We start from the raw sequence: 8,550 nt of genomic DNA, 5'->3' as shown, positions 1-8,550 counted from the left end.
CTTCCAAAATTCCTTAGAGAACTTACACCATCTCTGACCCCCTCCCAACTTGCAAGCATATAATGGACCATTTCTCACAACCCCGGGACAACAGCTCTTTCTGGCCACGGGTCCTATCCCCATACTTTAATAAACCACAATTTTGTACAAAAGATGTCTCAAGAATTCTTTCTTGTACGTCGACTCAGAACTCTACATTATTAAACCTTATCTATATTCTAAGACTTCATCAGTCTGACCTCAGAAACTGAGTTTAACCAAGATATTCAAGGGGAGCAGAATTTGCCACCCCAAAATATGCCTCTTTGGCATAAGGATTATTTCAAGCTGGTTATTTTTTTAATTGAAGTATAGTCTATATACAATGTTATATTAGTTTCAGTTATACAACACAGTGATTTGACAATTCTGTACATTACTCAATGCTTACCATAATAAGTATATTCACCATCTGTCATCATACAACATTATTACAACATTATTGACTATATTCTCTATGCTATAGTTCCAAATTACACAAGCTGGTTATTTTTAAGAAACAGCAGACACAGGGGAAGTTTTGAAAACAGGGTAAAACTACCCTTTTGTAAGGGACATTTACATTTATAAGGAAAAAATCTCCATTTGTAAGGATGTCTTCCTTCTGTACCAGGTTCAGAGATGACTCTAAATTTCTAGAAATACTTATCAATGGAGAAGACAATGACCTAAATCCGCATAACACTCATACCTTTGTTTATTGTTCTTTTCCTGATACCCTCCTGTAACTGGTCCTCCCACTCTGGAACATTTTTTTGTTTGTAGATAGGGATGGTATTTAAAGTGATAGCTTGGGGACCCCTGGGTGGCTCCATTGATTAAGGATTAAACGTCTGCCCTCAGCTCTGGTCAGGATCCCAGGGTCCTGGTGATGAGGGAACAGAAGGCTGGCTGAGGACAAAGCAGAAGGTGACACCCTCCAACTATCCCCCACCCCCACTCCTGGGTGGGACATATGTGACATTCTTTAGGAATCTCCCACCCATCTTAATGTTAATACCTTTCTAGAGAGCAAAACAACCTGGAAATGGCAAGGCCTCTGGTATCCAGTATTTTGTAGGTCCTCTTAAGCATATGAAAGTTCTATTGAAACCTCCCTTTTCCTTACCTGCCCCCAACTCCATGGTACATAACCTGCCACCCCTCACAATTCCGGGCAGCAGCTCTTCCTGCCCACAGGTCCTGTCCCCATGCTTTAATAAACCACCATTTTGCACCAAAGATGTCTCAAGAATTCTTTCTTGGTCATCTGCCTTGGACCTCACCCCACCAAATCTCACCTATATTCTAGAACTTCATCACTGGGCCCAGTGTCCTGCATCAGGCTCCTTGCTCAGTAGGGAGCCTTCTTTTCCCTTTGCCTGCAGCACCCCCTGCTTGTTCTCTCTCTCTCTCTCTGAAAAATAAATAAAATCTTTAAAATAAATAAATAAATAAATAATAAGGTGATAGCTTGGGCCATTTGGGGGTGTTTCTCAGTTTTCTGGGTATATTCTGGGCAGACAAGAGATATACATAATATTAAACTTGTTTTTCTCTTATTAATCTGTCTTTTAGAGTAGGGAGTCTCAGCCAAGAACCTTAGAAAGGTAAAGGGAAAATTATTTTCCTACCCTAAAATATGAAAGAAAACTGAAGAAATAAATACACATGCAGAGAGAAGATGGACCAAAAAAAGAAGAAAAAATGCTCTAACCATCCAATTTCAGTAGTTACATATTCCATATGTATGTCAATACCTTAAGTGGTATTACACATATAGAACAATGTGAAGCACTCAGGAAGCTGTTTTGCTGTTCTGAAAGTTATCCAATAAAAGAAAGACACTATTAGAGAATAAAGGTTTAGTGGCCTCAAATCCTTATTCCCTGGACTTATTTCTGCACTCAAAAAAATAGATCAATGTGTTGTTGCAACAGCTTATGAATAAAATGTTTTTCTTCTGGTACATTCTGTTTGGCACATATAAAATAAAGTGTGTGTACTTTGCAGATAAAGAGCACTAGCCTATATGCACAGAAGAAATCTTAATATTTTCCAATTTACCAGTAAATGGTTATACAATATTTTGGTTGGTCATTGTCCTTAGTTCCTGGGAGATAACTTCTAAATTCTTGGGATTTCCCAAGTGATAAGAATGTTTTTGTTATTTATAGTAGGCTGTGATAGTTTATGCTATTAAGGTGACTCATAGTGGGCTCCTATATAGTTTAAACCAACTGAGATGACCTAGGTTAGGAGATGGCCAAGGCAAAAAAAAACAGCTATGTGATTAGATGTTGAAGGCTTTAAATCCTTTGACCTCTGGGAAGGGAAGGAGGTGGAAGTTGAGCACCATCCCATAGCCAGTGATACAATTAATCATGACTATATAATGAAACTGGAGTAAACAGTCTGTACACTCAAGCTTAGGTGAGCTTCCCTGGTTAACAATACTCTGTATATACTGTTACATATAAATATGCCAGGAAGATGAAGCATCTTGACTCCACTGGGAAAGGACACTGGAAGTTTCATATTTGGCACCCTCCTAGATATAGCCATCTACATCTCTGCTTTTGGCTGATCTTGAGTTTTACACTTTTTGCTATTATAAAACTATAATCATAAGAGGCACTTTCTTGAGTTTTGTGAGTCATTTTAGTGAATTTATTGAACTTGATGGGGGTAGTGGGAAATCCTGAATTTATGGCCAGTTGATCAGAATTGCTGATGCCTGTGGACCTCCAAACAGGTGACTGATGAAGACAGTCTGAGGAAGATTGTGCCATTAACCTATGAAGTTTGAAGTTTGGCCTAATTCCAAATAGTGAGCATCAGGACTCATTTTAATAGTATAATAAAAACTTAGAGTATAATATCAAAAATATTTAAGTAAAATTGACTATAATGAAAAATTCTGGTAATTTCTATAATGCATCAGGATTATACAAACAGCTCTTCATATAATATACTTCTAATTTTTAATAGTATAAATCATAATAATTTTAACTCTAAAATAATACTTTTATAGTCAGTCATTAAACCAAACTCATAATCTATGAAATCATGCATTTCAGTGCACTCAAAGCTGAATTTCTTGGTATAAACCAAGACATTCGCTATTTCTTTTTCTTTACTAAAATCAAAACCTTTCAACTTAGATATTATCATGACACTAGATAAACTGATTATATCCATCAGCCTTATGTCAGCATTGGGTAGACAATTTTCAAGCAAAATTTTATTTTTCTTTCACTGAGTCTAAATCCAAACTTTAATCTTTTATCTCTGTCTTTCAAACTCAACTTTCGGTGACATCAACAAGGTTAGGAAAAAGTCTTATTGTGTAATATGAAGATAATAGTGATGAATTTTCAGTAACATCACAGTTCTATGAATATGTCCAGTGACACAGAAACTTGTTATCAATACAAAAGAAAGCCATTTTGTTTGCTGACTATAATGGATTAATCTTATATCCAGATTAAAGAAAAAAAATATCTCATTAAGTGAAAGAAGGCTAGGGTGAAATAAGGAATGTAGTAAATAAGGAATTAATTGAACTCATCCCCAACACTTGGAGGGTGAGTCGATTTATTTAGTATTTCTGAAAGAAGCTGTGACTGTCCAAACTGATTTTCTAACTAAATGAAAGATTATTGACCATTGCTGCTTAGTTCAGTTTTCCAATCCTCATGACAAAGAGTAGTTTTAGATCCAGTGCTTCATTTATCTTTTCAATTTATTGAGTACTTCTTATGTATCCAGCACTATGTTAGGTACAAAGAAAATAGAAATTAAAAAAAAATTCACTTCCTGCCCTAATGAGCTCTTATCCAATGGGAAAAACAAGCAAGAGAGCAATATGGTAAATTCTGTAAAAGTTATACTCAGTCTATTGGAGCAGAGAAGAAGGAGAACTTACCTTTGGCTGGAAGTATCAGAAAAGGTTTCACAGAGGAGATGGATTGCTTGGGCCAAGACTTCAAGTTTCTAGTAGTTTGAAAATAAATCAAGGCAAGAAAGGAGAATTGTAGACATAGAATAGAGGCATGGAAGCAGGGTCACTACACATCCTGCTTTTGCCAGAACTGAGGGGACACCGGATTTACAGTGCTAAAACCAGGAAAGTCCCAGGCAAACCAAGATGAATTGGTCATATTTCAAGGAAATTATATTCTTTTAGTAGGTGAGGACCAGAATTTTTAAAAAGAAAGAATGTATTGCAAGGTTATTATTTAATGGCATTTTTGTTTCAGTAATGTGAGGGGTGTGTGTCTGTGTGCCTGTGTGTATGTCTGCATGTGTCTCTCTGTGTGTGTATGTGTGTGCATGCACATGTGCATAAAGAAAACCCAAATCTAGGAATTTTTTTCAGATTTTTTTCAAAGATTTTTAAACACTTTTGAGTGGTTACCTGTTCAGAGAATAAACAGGGACCTATTTTCCCAAGTAAGCACATCTTGCAAATAAGATAGGCTTTATGTGCATAAAATCCATGTAGTAAATAGACTCTGATCCCAGAGGAGGCCTCACACTTGATTTAATGTTCTGCTGTCACCATCATTAAATTCTGAATACTTTTGGGTGTGCATGTGTGTTTTATAAATGAAATCCAATGGCACAATGGAGTATGGGCATGCTGAAAGGAGATATGATTCATGGCAGCACCCACACCCACACTACCACCACATAAGCACTAAACTTGGGGCCTGAGACCCACTTGCTAACTTAGGGAGTCTAGGCTCTTCAGGGCCCTGAAGAAATGACTGGGCACAAAACTAAGGCCCAGATAGAGAGATATAATGGTGGCAGCAGCAGTAGAAGTAGCAGTGATGGTGATAGTGGCTGTGGTCTGCGGAAAAGAAGAGGTTCCTCAAGGGGGCAACACAGGACTTGCAGTGAGAGGTCAGCTTGCCCATCCATCCTGGTATACTGTCCCTATATTTAAAGAAGTGTTAATACCTATTCATCTCAAACTGTTTCAAACAATATAAATGGAAGGAAAATTTCCAAACTCATTCTACAAGGCCTGCATTACCTTGGTTCCAAAACCAGACAGATATACCACTGAAAAGGAGAAGTATAGTTCTATATCCCTGATGAATATGGATGCACAAATTCTCAGTAAAATACTGGTGAATCAAGTGGGATTTATTCCTACAAAGCTACAAGGGTAGTTCAATATTCACAAATCAATCAGTATCATACACTACATTAATAAAAGAAAAGATAAGAAGTACATGATCCTCTCAATGGATGCAGAAAAGGCATTTGACAAAGTACATCATCCATTCTTGATAAAAAACTATCAACAAAGTAGGGATAGAGAGAATACACCTCAACTTCATGTAAGAAAGACCCACAGCTAATACTATCTTCAATGCGGAAAAATTGAGAGTTTTTTCCTCTATAGTCAGGAACAATACAGGGATGTTTATTCTCATCATTGTTATTTACCATAGTATTGGAAGTCCTATCCTTAGCAATCAGACAACAAAAAGAAGTAAAATCATCAAGGAAAAAGTGAAACTTTCATTATTTTCAGGAGTCATGATACTCTATGTAGAAAACCCAAAAAACTCGACCAAACAATTGTTAGAACTGATACATTAATTCAACAAAGTTGCAGGATATCGATTAAGGTACAGAAATTTGTTGCATATCTATACATCAATATTGAAACTGCAAAAAGAGAAACCAAGGAATCAATCCCATTTACAATTGCACCAAAACCTATTAGATACCTAGGAATAAACCTAACCAAAGAGGTAAAGGATCTATACTCTGAAAACCATTGAATATTAGTGGAAGAAATTGAAGATGACACAAAGAAATGGAAAAAAATATCCCATGCTCATGTGTTGGCAGAACAAATATTGTTAAAATGTCTATACTACCCCAAATAAACTACATTTAATGCAGTTCCTACCAAAACACCATCAGAATTTTTCACAGAAATAGAACAAACAATCCTAATATTTGTATAGAACCACAAAATATCCCAAACAGCCAAAGCAATCTTGAAAAAGAAAAGCAAAGCTAGAGGCATCATGCGGCACCTGGGCAGTTCAATCAGTTAAATGGCTGCCTTTGGCTCAGGTCATGATCTCAGGATCCTGGGATCAAGTCCTGCATCAGGATTGCTGCTCAGTGGGGAGTCTGCTTCTCCCTCTCCCTCTGCCTGCTTCTCCCCCTACTTGTGCTCTCAATCTCTCTCTCTCTCTCTCGATCTGTGAAATAAATAAATAAAATCTTAAAAAAAAAGCTGGAGGCATCACAATTCCTGACTTCAAGCTATAAAGCTATAATCATCAAGACAGTATGATACTGGCATAAAAATAGACATATAGTTCAATGGAACAGAATAGCAAACCCAGAAATGAACCTACAAGTATATGGCCAACTAATCTTTGACAAACCAGAAAATAATATCCAATGGGAAAAAGACAGTCTCTTCAACAAATGGTGTTCAGAAACCTGGACAGCAAAATGCAGAAAAATTAAACTGGACCATTTTGTTATACCAAACACAAAAATAAATTCAAAATGGATGAAAGACCCAAATGTTAGACAGGAATCCATCATATCCAAAATCTATAAAGAAATTATCAAACTCAACACCCAAAAAACAAATAATACAGTTAAGAAATGGGCAAAAGACATGAATAGACATTTTTCCAAAGATTGCACCTAGATGGCCAACAGACACATAAAAGATGTTCAACCTCACTGATCATCATGTAAATACAAATAGAAACTACTATGAGATTCCACCTCACATGGTCAGAATGGCTAAATTAAAAACACAGAAACAACAGATGTTGGCAAGAATGAGGAGAAAGGGGAACCCTCTTACACTGTTGATGGAAATGCAGGTTTGTACAGCCACTCTGGAAAACAATACAGAGGTTCCACAAAAAGTTAAAAATAGAACCACCCTATGACCCACCAATTGCACTATTAGGTATTTACTCAAAGGATATGAAAATAGTGTTTTGAAGGGACACTTTCACCCTGATGTTTATGGCACCATTATCAACAATAGCCAAATTATGGAAAGAGCCAAATGTCCATGGACTGATGAACTGTGGTATATATATCACAGTATGTATATATGTGTGTGTGTGTGTGTATACATACCAGAATATTACTTGGCCATCTAAAAGAATAAAATTTTGCCATTTCCGATGATGTAGAGGAGCTAGAGTGTATTATGCTAAGCAAAACAAGTCAGTCAGAGAAAGACAAATACCATATGATTTCACTCACATGTGGAATTTAAGAAACAAAACAGATGAATATAGATGAAGGGGGAAGAAAGGAGAGGGAGGGAAACCATTAGATACTCTTAATCATAGAGAACATAGGGTTGATGTGGGGGAGGTAGGCAGGGGATGGGCTAAATGGGTGATGGGTAATGAGGAGGACACTTGTTGTGTTGAGTACTTGGTGTTATATGTAAGTGATGAATCACTAAATTCTATTCCTGAAACCAATATTACATTATATGTAATATTATGTAACTAACTTGTTATATGTTATATGTTAACTAACTTGAATAAATAATAATTTGAAAAAAATAGTTACAAATCATGTAAGCACTTTCATTTCTTCAACAACCTTAACAAGTTACAGAAAATGTCAGGAAATATTAAAATGCCACCATATAAATTTACATTTAAAATTAAATTCAAACTTACATGAAAGTGATTTGTATGAAGTTGTCTTTTTAGAAAAATTGTTCTGTAAAAAAATAATCAGTTTAAATGTGCTAAAATTTGTATTTAGAACTAATTTATAAGAAATTATCCCAATGGTGTCATTGCCTAGATAAAACTCATAATAGTTGCATCACGAGAAAGATCCTTCTCAAACTTAAAAATTAGCAAAACTCATTTGCAATTTTCCATTTGCCAAGAGCAAATGATGTCATTTTCAAATACAGCAATTGAAAATAAAGTTACTAAAGGTATATATTTTAATGATCTTAATGACCTAATAAGCGAATTTACAGAAAATGAGCCAGAAAAATATTTTGATGGGTCAAGATATCACGTTAATAAAATATTATCATTTAGCATATAATATAAAATATATAAAAAAATTCTTTGTGCAATTTGCAAGGTTATGTTATCAATCATATATTGTTATTTCCCTCATTATGGTTTCTTTAACATTTGTAATTTAAATTCAATTAATTAACATACAATGTATTATTGGTTTCAGAGGTATAGGCCTGTGATTCATCAGTCTTATATAATACCAAGTGCTCATTACAACATATGCCCTCCTTATGTCCATCACCCAGTTATGCCATCCTTCTACCACCCTCCCCTCCATCAACCCTCAGTTTGTTTCTTATGATTAAGAGTCTCTTATGATTTGCCTCCCTCTCTGGTTTCATCTTGTTTTATTTTTCGTCGCTTCCCCTATGATCCTCTGCTTTGTTTCTTAAATTCCACATCTCAGTGAGATCATATAATAATTGTCTTTCTCTCACTGACTTATTTTGCTTAGCATAATGCC

General features: G+C 35.7%; 1 pseudogene; it reads left to right on the top strand.

Moving 5' to 3' along the window:
* Positions 1-4,826: 4,826 nt before the first annotated feature.
* Positions 4,827-8,550, top strand: part of LOC116882140 — a 30,781-nt pseudogene continuing 27,057 nt past the window's right edge.

Source organism: Lontra canadensis, unplaced genomic scaffold (assembly GCF_010015895.1).
Source record: "Lontra canadensis isolate GAN:19392208 unplaced genomic scaffold, GSC_riverotter_1.0 scaffold81, whole genome shotgun sequence".
Taxonomy (NCBI): domain Eukaryota; kingdom Metazoa; phylum Chordata; class Mammalia; order Carnivora; family Mustelidae; genus Lontra; species Lontra canadensis.
The sequence above is the reverse complement of the archived record's forward strand: the minus strand, read 5'-3'. Positions and strand labels throughout refer to the sequence as shown.